The sequence below is a fragment of the Malania oleifera genome, chromosome 11, assembly GCF_029873635.1.
Source record: "Malania oleifera isolate guangnan ecotype guangnan chromosome 11, ASM2987363v1, whole genome shotgun sequence".
Classification (NCBI taxonomy): domain Eukaryota; kingdom Viridiplantae; phylum Streptophyta; class Magnoliopsida; order Santalales; family Ximeniaceae; genus Malania; species Malania oleifera.
The window spans coordinates 19,456,549-19,468,738 of record NC_080427.1 but is presented as its reverse complement, the minus strand read 5'-3'; positions in this window follow the sequence as shown (position 1 = coordinate 19,468,738).

The following is a 12,190-nucleotide window of genomic DNA, read 5'->3' as shown; positions in this document are numbered from 1 at the left end:
ACTTAATGGAAATAGTTGAAAGGGTTCAAACAACCGAACCTAGATCGTGTAAAATGGCTTGGGCGACCTAATAAGTCAAAATGTTGACTTGGTGTTTGGGCACTCGAACCTGATTTGAATGTGTCTTCCCAGGGCACCCGAACTTATGTCCGAACACTTTTTAACTACCCGAGCGACCAAATAATCATGTTCAAATTGGGCCCGGGCGACCGAAGTGCTTAGTTCGGTTAACCGAACTATGAGCCGGACACTCGAACTAACAAACAAATGCTAGTGACTTTTGTTCGACCAACCGACTCACTCTTCAGACACCCAAACCACTAAAAGTTGATTTTTTGACTGTGTCTATTCAGGCACACGAACCTCAGGCCGAACACCTGAAACTCGTGAGTTAAAATAATTTTTACTGATTTTTTAAATGGGGTAAATTGGGTTAATATTCTTAATGGCTTTTGAAACAATTTAAATTATGCCCATTATGTCCCCAACGGTCAAAAAATCCTCTTTACCTATATATACCCATTCATTTGTCATAATTAGTAAGGATTAGCAAACTTGATTAGGGCAAAAATTATCTCAACATCCAAAACCCTATATTAGCCAAGTACTCTTCAAAACACTCACATACTCCTCACTCTTGATCTCTTTAAGCATTATGATTATCTCTAAGGCTATTGTGCTTAATCTCTCTAGCTAGAACTCTCATTTGTATTATTGCTTGTTTGATTTTCTTTGAGAGTTTAGCATTAAAGTTCTTCCACCAATTTCATTTGATAAATCTAGTGTGGAAAGACTTTGAGGGTTGTGGTTCTTGCATTGTTATTGCAAGATACCTAAACCTAGATTTTAGTGTGCAAAAATTCTTTTCAAAAAGTTAGTCTTTCAAACAACTCCATTATGCTTTGTATATTGAAATATCTTATTGAGTTTGTTTGATTCAACTTGTTTAGCATATTTGAAAGCCTAATTTGATTTTGTGTTATTCACATACTATGTTTCAAATCTTGCTTGGATATACATTCTAGATGTGGACTGAAAATCTATACTTGACTGAGTGTTCAGCACACATTAGAGTACTAAGCATATTTACATATCATTCGTGCTTGCAATATTGACTGAGTTGTATTGATGCACATATCTGCTTGTCTAGAAGCGTATTGCCGTGTACAAACTTAATACACATTGGTTGTATTCCAGGCGTGAGCCTGAAGAGGGAGACTAGTCCTGTGGAATAATCTCAGACTGGCTTAGACCCGGTTAGGAAAGTTAGGTGTGTCATCCTATTAAGACGTGTTGGTTGAGATTAGCCCCTTGAATTGATCTGGTTTGTATAGGTGTCGCTCCACTCGTTTAAGTGAGCATTATAGTGGTAATCCTTGTGCTGGTGTGGCCAAGGCGAGGACGTAGGCGCAGTTGGCCGAACCCCAATAACATATCGTGCGCGTTCTTTACATTTCCGCACTTTACCTTTACTACACGTATATGTTTATTTGTTAATTGCGTAGACTGACCCTAGGATGTATTGCACTGCTAATAAACTAGTTAGCCTAGGCGATAAATTTTAAATACCCAATTCACCCTCCCTCTTGGGGTTGCACTAAAGCTAACAGAAATTGTCTTCTTCCTTGTTTGCCAGTAAGGACCTTCTAGGAAACTGCCTTCTTGGAGGAAGATGTTAGTTGCCATGAAAATCAAAATCATGACTAACTTCTTCTTTTGTATTTGAAGAATAGTTTGACATTTCCTTCATAATTGCTTTAAACTATTCAGGGGTCTTAACCTGAGCAAGCTTTGCTTGGAACTGAGATTTCGTAAGTAAAAACTCAATTTGACCTGAGAATTCTGGAGATTTTGAGAAACTTGGGTTCTTCATAAACTAGTAGATGAAAAATTCTTTGGTAAAGTGGTCTATCTTCATGTTTGCCATCCAAAATAAAGAATCTGGTGTTTGTCGATGAGCTTGTTTGACAAATTTTATTGCATCATTAAAATCCATGTCAAGTTGAATTTTTTTATAAAAATAAATAAATTTGGAAATTTTGCCCATTCATCAAGTGGGGAAGATTGTCTACCCAACATCTAAACAAGGATTTTAAGTTTGCCGAAAAGATTTATTTTATGAGACCGAATTTATCCCACCATTCGTGAAATCATAATGAAACTTTGCCCGAGAAGTTTTTGTCAAAATAGATGAACTAGGAGAAAGAGAAATACTTATTTTGATACAATATTGCTTAAAACCAAGTATCTCGGTAATCTCAGTAATTAAAATGACTATAATTACAATTTTGTGAAAACGTTATTGTTTTTACTAGATTTCTCCATTCGATTGGAGAAATTACTTTGCTAATTTTTAGTTTTGAAAATGCAAATTTTGAAGGGTCATTTTTGTCGGCTTGCTAAAAAATTTCAACGGAATTGGTATCTACGAGGATGAATTTGTAAAACAATTGGGTCTTGGTAGGATCTTCATAGATACTATGAAATTTGTCAATAATGAATTTGTCCACAATTTTATTTGCATAAAGATTTGTCTCATTGAAGGATTCTTGTATTGCAAGGAAATTTTAGAAATGATACTTGTTAAGGTATGAGAAAGATTCAAAGGATTTTATTAAATTAAATTTTGTTTTAGATTCACGATTGCCTTTGAATATGAGGACAATGCTTCAGAAGGATTTGAAAGTTTTGTCTTGAAAGATGATTGAGGGGAGATAAAATTTGATGATATTGCCGATAAATCTCCTTTTAATGGAGAAAATAAGTTTGTCATGGATATTGCTGAAATGAATCATTTGTTAGGAGAAGATATTGACTTAGGGATATTTGTTAGAGATAAATTGCCTAAGATTGCCAATTTTGAAGGAGAACTTGCTGTGAATTTTGCCGTTAGAGCAACTTCAAGGGCTCCCAAATTTGCATATTTATTTTTGTCTTTCTTATGGGGAGAAGAGTCACTCATTGCTTTCCCCGCAAGAAAAATTCTAGTTAGAAAATCTGAAAGATAATTTGTATCTCCTTTAATAGGTTCAATATCAAAGTGAAAAACAGATAAAAGAGCTTGTCATCTTGCAAATATTTGTTTGTAGGCTAAATTATTTACATCTTTTTCTAAGACATATTTTACTCATTGACAATCTACTCTTAACAAAAATTTATGGTTGAGTAGATCATCTTGAAATTTTGAAACACACAAAACGATTGATAAGATTTCCTTTTTGATAGTAGAATATCTCTCTTGGGTGTCATTCCACCCCCCATAATGAAATCTTATTAATTGTTCTTTGCCTTCCTTTACTTGTTTTAAAATGCCTCCATATCCAAGATCAGAAACATTAATTTCAACAATTTTGTAAGCACTTGGATCTGAAATTGACATATAGGGTATTTTCTTGGCATTGCTTCTAATCTTTCTTACCACCTCCGTATGGTCTTCACTCCAAGGAGGATGATTTTTCTTCAATTTGTCATACAAGACTTTGGAATCTTTTCTAAGATTTTGGTAAAAGTCAAAGATGTAATTTAAACATCCTAAAAATCTTTGTAATTATTTTTTGTCTTTGATTTCATTTAAAAATTTGTTTGTGAAATCAATACTTCTATGAATTAGAATAATTGTTTCATTTTCAATATTGTGGCAAAGAAATCTAATCTTAGTTTGGAAAATAATTGTCTTTTTTTGTTGAAATAGTAAGACCATTAGTCTTAACAATATTGATAAATATCTTAAGATGTTTGAAATGTTGATCTATGTTCTCGAAGAAAATAAGAACATCATCAAAGTAGACAATAATAAATTGTGAGTATGGATTGAATATGTCATTCATAATACTTGGAAATTCACTTTGAGCGTTCTTTAATCCGAATGACATAACATTCCACTCGTATTGCCCAAATGGTACTGTGAAAGCAGTTTTATACCTACCTTTTTCAGCAATTTTAATTTACCAAAACCCTGATTTCATATTGAATTTTGAGAACATGTTTGCTTCATAAACTCTTTTGATAATATTAGATTTATTGGGTATTGGATATTTGATCCATTCCAATGCTTTGTTTAAGGGGTTTATAATTTATTACTAATCTTGGAGCACCTCTCTTAATTTCAAATGCTTTTTGGACATAATATGCTGTACAACTCCATGATGACTTTGACTTTCTGATTAGATTTTTGTTTAATAAATCTTGTATTTCCTTTTTGCAATATTCTAAAATTTATAGCGACCTTTGGATTGGCCTAACTTTTGTATGAATATTTTTGTCAGCAAAATCTTTTTCATATGGTAATTCTACTATATGTTTTTTCCTTTGCTAAAAAGCATTTGGTAATTCTAAACATATTTCTTTGTTTATTTGATCTTGTAATTTTGCAATTTTCCCTTTGATTTCTTTATTTTCTAATCCTTTCTTTATTTTGTCATATTGTAAATCTTCTTTGATAAAATTGAGCTGATTGTATTTTTCTTGGATAATTGAATTTATTGGTTTCTCACTGCTTATGATTTTGTTTTTCAAAAGAATTAATTGTCTTTCAATTAGTGGAAACTAAAATTTAAACAATATTTTTTTTGTCAGCATAATTTGTTAAGATTCCTTTATTAGTAATTTGAGAGGGGGTAAGTGTAGTGACTCGAAGAATAATAGTATTTTAAAAATAAAGAGGGAGAGAAATGGAAACATGAACAAAAGGAGGCTGTCGACTTTGTCGATGAACGCGACATCGAACTTTGGGAAAAATACCCCAATAAATTTATCAGGGCCTCGTTGACAAATACAGGGGATTCGTCGACGAGGGTACAGCAGGACCTCGTCGACGAGGGCAAGTTTCGTCGACGAGAAGATACCGAGAGAAGAATTTGGATTACTCTAAATTTCGTCGACGAAGGGTAAGGTTCGTCGACGAAATTACTTAAGAAGTCGTCAATGAGATGACGTGGCTCGTCGATGAATCTAGCAGTATAAAAAACCCTAAACTGATTTTTAACCACAGAAATGTGCCACAGTCTCTCTCTCTCTCTCTCTCTACCACTATGGCTCCTCCCTCTTCTCTCTTCGATTTTGGCCCCGTCAGTTGCCGGATCGACGATCTAAGGCCACCACGACACTCCTTGCAGAGTTCTCTGCAAGTCTGCCGGAGCAGATCGTCGGTGGAACGAAGTTGGAATTCATCCCAAATTTAGGATAAAGTCTTTTATTCAGTTTTTGGCCTTCTCGCAGTTGTAGGAAATGATATAGGTCAAAAAATATTCTAGAAAATGTGGTTTTCAGGGTGTTAAGTGGAGAACCCTACGGGTGTAGGACCTTGCGGGTGTAGTACCTGTTATAGTAGGGGGATTTTAGCGGAAATCAGGTAAGGAAATATGCTATGCTAGGTAGTTCTAAAATGATTTCCAGTATAAAATGTATATTTTTACCAGTTTATTATTTACAGCAGGATATTATACAGATTATTAATTATGAATATTATGTATTAAATCACTGTGTAGCTTGAGAATATAAATAGAGTACACAAGCATGTTTGACAGTATTTTCAGGGTATGTTATACAGAATATACGACCAGTAGATATGTTCAAAAGTAATTATAGAATACCATGATTATGTAGTTTTCAGTACCATTATTATACAGTTTCCAGTACCATGATTTATAGATTACAGTTCAATTCAGAAATACAATTGACCCGGTTACAGTTTATTTCATTGTCATAGTTTATACAGTTATTATAGAATCATGGTAAAACAGATAGTTGTATATAGAGATGTATTATATAGTATCAGACCCTGTTGGATCATATAGTTACAGAGTATGGTACCGTAACTACAGATATTTTAGTTATGAGTGCAACCACCTATTTAGATAATACGTGGTAGTAGGTCGATTGTGCCCTGACGTGGACAGGCTCCCCATCAGATATGGGTTGAGGAGTGGCCGATCTAACTGAAGGAGTATAGTGATTTACCCTAGTCGGCCAGCCAGTGTAGATCTCGCCTACGGGCCGCACAACCTTGTCATGAGGGGTTAAATCATGACACACAGTTATCCACAGGGAAGTTTTCAGTTAGTATTATGTATATACAAATTTACAGAGATAGAGAGTATACTTATGTACATTAGAAGTATTTTAAATAGGAACCTAAAATACTAATATGTTAAGCAACATGGAAATGGTTGTAGTTTCTATTACTTATACTGTATTTACAGATCCAGTTATACATGATTTTATAGAAATAAATTTTCATAATATTGTAACTCATCTGTTACACACTAGCAATAGCATATTTCATCTTACTGAGCGTTGGCTCATCCCAATTATTTTAACATTTTTTAGGTGATCCAAGTAAACGAGCAGATTAGGCTCACAGATAGAGTGGCCTCAGTACTACCCTGATATTAGAGTGAGTATTTTTGTATAGCCCTAGCCAGTTGAGGACATTTCTAGGGAACAGTTATATATGTATATTTTGGGAAATAATTTAGCACTATGGTATTGTATATAATTACATATGGTTATGTTTATTCGATTTCTGTTTCTCGCTGCTTAGTTTGATGACTAGGTTTAATCTAATATGGTATCAGAGCAATTTAAATGTTATAGTATAAAATTAAAAAAAAAAAAAAAAAAAAACCCATTTATATAGCAAGTCGTTACAGTAAGTGTTAAGCTGAAATGGAATGGAGAAAATATGGAAACGAAGAAAATGGAAACGCCTTGAAGAAGATGAGCTACAACGGAGGAGAATGAGCGTGACAAATTCATTCCATCAAAAAACACAATTATCACGTGTTCAAATAATCCATTAAAAACCATGTGCTCATTATCAATTAGAATGCAATAACTCATTTCCTTCTATATCTATCCTATGTATTTATAAATAAGAACATTTGTATTGTGTGAAGAGTGCAAGTGAAGTGAGTGAGCGAGGAGTGTGAGAGTGCTAAAGGTGAGAGAGAGAAAAGTGTGAAAAGAGTTGAGTTGAGTGTGTGTCTCTTTCTTTTGTTTTTCTCCAAGATTATAGTATATTTGGTGTGCTTCATGGACGTAGGTCAGATTAAACCGAACCACGGAAATTTGGTGTTCCTATTTTGTGTGATTATTGTTCCTAAATCCCTAACAAGTGGTATCAGAGCCAAGTTGGAGCAAAGTCGCCAAATCAAAGTAAAATTTCCAAATCGGAGCAGATTAGAGGTCCTAGGAGCTATATTGTGTTAATTACGTGTCTAAGGAAAATTCTATCTAGGAAAGTGGGACTTAATTGGTCCATTGTGACCCCCCACTTCCCTAGGAATTTACTTGGTGTAATTTAGCACAATCATCACTGGACTCCACTGCCACGTCAGCACTAGGCTCCACTGCCACGTCAATAGGCACATCAGCACTAGGCCCCACTGCCACGTCAGTGCCACATCATCATTGGGCCCCACTTTCCATGCTAGCACCACTTGCCATGTCAGTGCCACGTCATCACTGAGTCCCACCTGTCACGCTAATAGTTTGTTAATAGCGTTAATTAACGTCATCAGTAACAGTGTCAGAATATTCTGCTAAGTGGGAGTATATTTTCTTAAGCTTAACGGAAAGTTGACCAATTTTAACAGGAGGGTTTGATCAGATTTTCTTTGAATGACTTGAACCATTTTTAAGGTTTTTTGCCGTTCCGAATCCAACCGTACTGTCCATTTGAGTTGATTCCATCTCTAAATTGACGAATCGAGATGTCAAACGAAAATAGCTCAAAGATTGAGACGTTTAACGGCACCAACTTCGGTTTCTAGAAGATGCAGATTGAAGACTACTTGTTTGGTAAGAAGTTGCACTTACCATTGAAGGGAAATCCAGATTCCACGAAGGAGGATAAGTGGGAGTTGCTTTATCGAAAAGCTCTCAAAGCTATCAGGATGACGCTGGCAAAGTCTGTTGCCTTTAATATCAAGCACATGACAACCATCAAGTCTCTTATGGATGCACTCTCCAACATGTATGAGCAGCCATTAGCCGCTAATAAGGTACACTTAATGAATAAGTTATTTACCATGAACATGTCTGAAGGTGAAAGTTTTAATAGACATCTAAATAATTTCAACGAGCTGTCAGATCAACTTGCCTCAATTGAAATCAAGTTTGATTGTGAGATCCGTGCCTTACTGATTCTTAGTCAGTTGTTTGAGAGTAGGAAAGGTATTGTTACTGCGATTAGTAGTTCCGCAGGAAAATCAAAGCTGAATTTTGATGAAATCGTCAACATGATTTTGACGGAATAGATCAGGATGTCAAACACTGCTTCCACTTCAAGTTTAGCATTGAATGTGGAAAGTCGAGGGAGAGATTCATGGAAAGGAAGTGGACATGGCTGATCAAACAATCGCAGCAAATCTAAGTCCAGGTGATCCAAATCTAGAAATCCCAAAGGTTCTCAGGGCACAAAGAACATTGAGTGCTAGAAATGTGGAAAGTTTGGTCATTTTAGAAACCAGTGTTGTGACGCCCCAATTTTCGTACAATTTTTTTTATAAACAATAATAAATAATTTACACGTCATCGACAACATCCATAAATCGGCCACGTCAACAACCCTATTATCATTCATACAATTCGACCCGCATTGAGTACTAGGTAAAAAGTCATTTTATTTATACAACCTAACAGCGAAAGACAGTATATTTATATCATCCAAAATACAATATCTAGAGTATTGACATACACATTTACACAATACTATCTCATACCCAAAAATAATACAACCCTAGGGAATCACACCTCCCTAGTCCAAACTCGCCTTGTATATCAGGGTTCCAACTCCCTATGATCACGGAGCTCTATCACCTGGCCTATCCCTGTTCCCTGAAAAATTTAGATAAGTTGAGTGAGACACATCTTAGTAAGAAGGAATAAATTATTTTCAGTGTGTAGCCATATGAGTTCAATTATAACATGCTTTATTTTTTTCAAAACAACATTTCATCTGAGAAAATACACTAATATTCACATTCTCATAATCATATAGATATACAACACAAGCTTTTATAAGTTTTAAAACTATTTCTCAAGTTTATTCATTTCCAATACACATAATTACCCGCGAAGTTCCTGAGAATAGGGAAGATTGCTTGCCCATACAGGTAGCTTCCCTCTGCCCTAACACGTTATGCTGCTAAGAATGGCCACATCTGATACCTATCAAAGCACTCACCTTACTCAGTAATCCCTTAGGCGGAGAGTTTCACTTCGCCTCAATTATTTATTTTATAAAACACACACTCTTTCATTTCTCATAATCATTTCCCATTCTAACTCATTACATATCTACGTATACATAAATTCACATTTTTGTACTTTACATAACACAAATCACATAATTACAATTCTCAACACATTCACGATTTCCATACTGAGCATACCTCCCTAACGGCATCAGTAGGAATCTCACACACAATTTTCATATTGAACATACCTCCCCAACGGTATCAGTAGGAACCTCACAACACAATTTCCATACTGAGCATACCTCCCCAGTGGCATCAATAGGAACTTCATACCCACAATCTCCCTACAGAGCATACCTTCCTAACGGAATCAGTAGGAACTTCACACACACACAATCTCCATGCTGAGCAAACCTCCCCAACGGCAGCAGTAGGAATTTCACACACACACAATCTCCATACTGAGCATACCTCCCCAACGGCATCAGTAGGAACTTCACACACTCACAATCTCCATACTGAGCATACCTCCCCAATGACATCAGTAGGAAAGGAATATCACTCACCCGCAATTATTGTGCGGTATTGACATATCATCAATCATATTTTAGTAAATTACAATTCAGTTCAATATAAATATTCTCATCATTTTTTGTGCGCATTTCATCATCTCACAATAATATATATCTTATTTCACGTATTTCCACATTTCCCAAAATACTCATATCAGTAATTTGTACAAACTCATTTTTCATGCAAATAATCTCTACTCACGTATAAATATCACATTTCATTATTTTCCACTAATCACATTAATCATTTTCATTTCAATATTTTCTCAAAAAATACACATCCTTATATTTCACATTGCAAAACATCACAATTTAATATTACTCAAATGCCACACAATTTATCTAATATTTATATCATAATAACTTTCAAGCAAAATACAATATGCTCATTTTCATATATTAATTCTGTTAGAATTGGTGTATTCCCAAAAGGGGGGGTGAATTGGAATTTAAAACTTTTTCTCCTAGGTAAATCTATCCAACAATAGTATATACACAACCTAGGGTTAGTCTATGCAATTTCCAAATACGTAGATAAATATAACGTGGAAATTAAGTCATACGCATCATTCACCCATAACATACATGTGCGATAAATATACAATGCAGAAATATAAACAAACACACGATATGTTATCGGGGTTCGATCAACTGTGCCTACGTCCCCGCCTCTAGCTCGCAAGCCCGAGGATTCCACTAATAGCTCACTTAAGGGTGGAGCAACACCAATTACAACCAGGTCAATTAGCACAAGGCTGACCTCAACCTTAACCAGGTCAATTAGCGGTGCTGATCTCAACCTACACGCCTTAACAGGACGACGCACCTAGCTTTCCTAACCGGGTCTAAGCCAATCCGGGACTATTCTAGGGTTAGTCTCCCTCTTCAGGTTCGAGACTGGAAACACAACAGATGTGTATTACAATCAAATGGTATAGTGATTGTGCTTTCGTGTAAATCATATATGTGCCCAAATACGTGCAATTACATACACCATAAATGATATAATATGAAGCTTAATGTCGTCCAATAACTCGACTCTCAGATATATATATATATATATATATTTACTATCAATGTAATAAATGCATGAGAGTATCAATCAAGCAGTCTTTGTGTCACAAGATATTCAGGCAAGATGTTCATACAAAGATGCTAGCCAAACAATATATATGTATATTTCAATGAGCGGATTTTCTTAGTTGTGTGATGCTCAAGTACTGTATATGTTTGGTTTGCAAAAAGATATTCAATCTTTGTATTCAGCAAAGGATATGCGAGTTAATGAATATTGCAACAAAGATTTTATCACATGAACAAATATCTCTTCAAATATTTTTCCAAATAAAAGCACAATAGATATTTGAAAATGTTTGACAAGTTTTTGCAATCCAAAAACAAATATGAACTTGTCAAGATATTACAATGAATATGTAATACTCAGAAGTTTTATATAAGTCTTCTTAGGAGATACTTATCAACAAAGTCCCCTAAGAATACTTGGGTTTAACTTTCAAGAAAATCAAGTCAATCAATCAAGGCAAGGAGAGCAAACCTATGGAAACGAACACTCAATCCACTTACGAATGATATAGGCACTAATAGAAGGTAAGCATGAGTGAATGAGGCTCCAAAAATGAGTAGTATAGGCTTTTGGGTTTTCAGATAATTCTCCCCTAATCAAAGTAGCTAATCCCTCTTAATTTTCACAAATGATCTCATATATATAGACATGGGAGAAAATATGACCGTTAGGGACCTATTGGGTATTATAGGAAAAGTTTAATGACATTTAAAATATTTTAACCCTCTTTAAAAAATGTTTAACTGCGGTGAAAATCAAGGCAACCCGAGAGGTCCGATCGAGCAGAACAGTTTCGGTTGACCAGGTCTCACGTGGTTCGGTCTATCAGGGCATTTTTTAACTGAATGGTCAGTCAACTGAAAGTGTCTTTCCAAAGGCAATTTTCCATTTTACCGAGGTTCGGTCAACCGGGCCATTTTGAACTGGTTGGTTCGGTCTACTAAATCGTTGGAATTTTTCTCGAGTACCCTCGGTCGACCAGGTAGTTGGAGTACAAAAGTGGCTCGGTCGACCAGATGGTCAAAATGTTGACCCAGGGGGGTTTTGGTCGACCGGGGCTTTTTGAACTACCTAGTTCGGTTGACCGGGTCGAGGTCAAACTGTTGACCCGGACCTGGTTCGATCGACCGGGAGAATTTGAACTTCGTAGTTCGGTCGACTGAACATGCATTTTTTATGCATTTCGGTTCCGACTCCCTTATACATTTACCCTATTCAAATGACTATTCATGTATATGCATGTGTGAGTGTCCTAGGGCCATTTTTAGGTCCTTTTGAAGACATCAAAAAAATTCGGTGTCGATCGACCGAAGGGTATTCCCTAAGGTCTTTCT